The 3256-nt window shown below is 25.2% G+C and overlaps 1 long non-coding RNA gene across 1 annotated transcript; it reads right to left on the reverse strand.

Annotated features, from left to right (window-relative positions):
- Window positions 1–1051: 1051 nt before the first annotated feature.
- On the reverse strand, window positions 1052–3008 carry LOC128668718 (uncharacterized). Its single transcript, XR_008404365.1, has 3 exons — window positions 2121–3008; window positions 1226–1473; window positions 1052–1150 (listed from the first exon to the last, which is right to left on the reverse strand). It is a non-coding gene; the product is annotated as an uncharacterized LOC128668718 (long non-coding RNA).
- Window positions 3009–3256: the final 248 nt, after the last annotated feature.

The following is a 3256-nucleotide window of genomic DNA, read 5'->3' on the forward strand; positions in this document are numbered from 1 at the left end:
TTTTTTGAAAAAAATCGAAATTTTTTTGATGATCACTACTTGCAATTTTTTTTTCAATAGACTTTGAGATTTTTTTCTGCGTCTTCGAATCGCTTCGAAGTATTTTTATAAGAAATATTGTATACTGCAGAAAAATTTTTGCTTCAATCAATTAAAAAAAAACATCAATTAGGTGATTTTGAGGATGTACGAAAAATCTTAAACTTTTTTTTGAGAAAGAAACAGCATAAATACAACAATATTGCTTTATTTTTCTCAAAAAGTTCATTTCAAAACAAAGAAAATAAAAAAAAATTTCATTTGCTTTACTATTAACCAATCGACAAGCTTTTAAAAAAGAAAAATCAATTTTTTTGAAAAAATCGCAACTCGATTACGATTAAAAAAAAATCAAAACAGCTTCTGTTACTGAATACAACTTTCAAAGAATCTAAGAATTTAAAATTCGAAGTGCTCGATTAGGCATGGAAAAACCCATATACATTATGTATAATATAGTGTAAGCCGTCTTACAATATTTTAAGCTTCACACAGTTGGAAATTTTGTGTTCTTGTGTATAAAAATTCAATGGTTAAATATTTCGTGTCAATTACTCTGTACTATCAAGTGTAAATTTAACTATAGTTAAATGTGTTATCTATCTGATCTCAACAAGTTTTAAACCTGTGTTATTGTTAGATACAAGTATAATGTGTTAAGTTAATGCAAAAAATTGAGTGGACCATTTGAGATATGTGATTTGTGTTAAATTTAACACAAATATTTCAACTGTGCATTTGTATTTATTTATAACAACACACTGAAATTTTTCGTTAAATTAAAATTATTCACAAGTAAAAAAGTAACTTTTAATATCGAATTCAATCAGGTTTGACAAGCCGATATCAATCCTAATATTTTACAATATAAAGAAAACACTAATTGTTAAATACACTTTCGAAATCGCATCTTTCATTCAAAAAAATAACTAGACTTATTTAAATGTAAAAAAATTAACTGTTACATAGAATCATTTAGCTAAGAAAAAAAAAGGTGGGTATGTTACAACTTTTATAATTAGTTTGATTTATTATTTGACAACATATATACCTGGTTAAACTTGTTATTAGAACCCATACAAAAATCTTCAGCCGATGGTGAGTCTTCAGCCTACGAAAAAAAAAAAGATAATTATAATATTCTAAATTTTTTTTTTATTTCATTAACTAAACGTTAGTATATTACGTCAAACCAAATTTCTCGGTCCAGGGTTTCTGTATCATAGTCTCCATATATCCAAGAATCAGGCACCGTATGGATTGTAGTTGAGCTTTGATCATAGATAGGAGAAGCAATGATTTCATCCACATTTTCTACTGACGATAAGTTGTTATCTTCAGAAATTTCCACGTGAGCAATAAATTAGTTGCATTTGTATCATGATCATCAACAGTTTGATTGTAAAGTTGATTACTTTTATTTGCAGTTGTATCCTAACGAAAAAATCAAAATATTATATACATAAGTTTTTTTTACAAAATATTTCAAATTTATATTCATAACATTATAATTGTCTGAATGAATGTATCATTAGTTTTTTATGACCCTAAAGTTAGCCGACATCCGCCATTTTTAAGATAAAAAATCTTATAACTTTAGAAAAAAAAATTTTTTTCAAATTTAAAAAAAATACTCGTGTAGATTTTTTAATTTTCTAGACGAGTATTTTTTTAAAAAAAATTAAAAAATACATACTCGACTTATAATTTGAAATTAAATTTTAAGATTACTGATTTTTTATTTAAAAATTTAGAAACCTCATAAATTTTTGATTTTTACTTACAATTTTAAGAGGTTTACAAAAAGTTAAGTTAAGAGGTTTGTAAAAATTTTGAAATAAAAAATCAGTAACCTTAAAATTTAATTTCAAATTATAACTAGAGTATGTATTTTTTGATCTTTTTTAAAAAAAAACTTGTCTAGAAAATTAAAAATCTACACGAGCATTTTTTAAAAATTCGAAAAATATTTTTTATAAAGTTATAAGATTTTTTATTTATAAAATGGCGGATATCGGCTAACTTCAGGGTTATTTAATTATTATCCAAGAAATAAATAAATTTATTAAACTTATACTTACAGCGCAACGAATTTTTTTTATTTTGTCATAAAAAGTTGATCGCGGTATAACGACGTCACCATCAGGACCCAAATATAATTTATAAGGGCCTCGCTTCATTCTTCAATTTCACTTGTAATAACTCATCACAATGAATTTATAATTAAAATACAATAGCCTGTCTTAATTAAAATGGATAGAAGTAAAACTATCACTCTTATCTGATTAAATAATACTAAATTGAGGTTTGAAAGTTTTATTAAGCTACACTATTATATACTTTACAAATTTTCAGTCCTTATTGTAGGCTATTATTTACATAATTCACTAATCAGATAACTGATCACCACATACAATTTATGTTTCAATAAAATAAGATTTCACTTTGGCTGTTCGAATAAAGCAACTAAATAATGCAATTGATTTATTTCACGATATCAGAAAAATCACATTTCATCTAATTACATTTATCAGACACGTACTCATGAGCATGAGATCTACACAAATGACTATAATTTATGACGATAAGCGTGTCAGTCTAAATATAGTCAATAGACGAAATGCTTCCTCTTTGTTTACTTTTGGCTGTAGCTAACCCGTGTTATGAGTGCATCCAGATCACGTGTAACTCAAGGCGCTAAAGTTCTTTCAAATTGTATTGGCTCTTGCAGGGGTGAAGTAACATCTTAAGTCAGAAGGATCTCCAACTCCCTACTCTTCAGCCTCTCCCCTCTTATGCTTGTATATACACATGCTTACATATACATTCGATCCTTCATGTATTTGTATATCTATATTTACTAAATATAGCTATACTAATACATGGAGTGATCAAGTACTAGATCTTTTACCTTATTATATTCATTAAAACTTGATTTTTCTATCCCTATCAAACATGTATAAAAAACATATTTTTAATCCCTCTATATACATATATATATATATATATATATATATATATATATATATATATATATATATATATATATATATATATATATTTTATAATTATATTTTTTATATATTCGAACAATTTATATATTTAAACATACGTTTTTTTATAAATTTTTTTCATAGGGGGGAGCTCGAGCTCTTTGTTTTTCATGTAAATTATTAAGAACGTAATAACTTATTACTAATAACTAATTATTCATCAT

The sequence above is a fragment of the Microplitis demolitor genome, chromosome 10 (genome assembly GCF_026212275.2).
Source record: "Microplitis demolitor isolate Queensland-Clemson2020A chromosome 10, iyMicDemo2.1a, whole genome shotgun sequence".
Taxonomy (NCBI): domain Eukaryota; kingdom Metazoa; phylum Arthropoda; class Insecta; order Hymenoptera; family Braconidae; genus Microplitis; species Microplitis demolitor.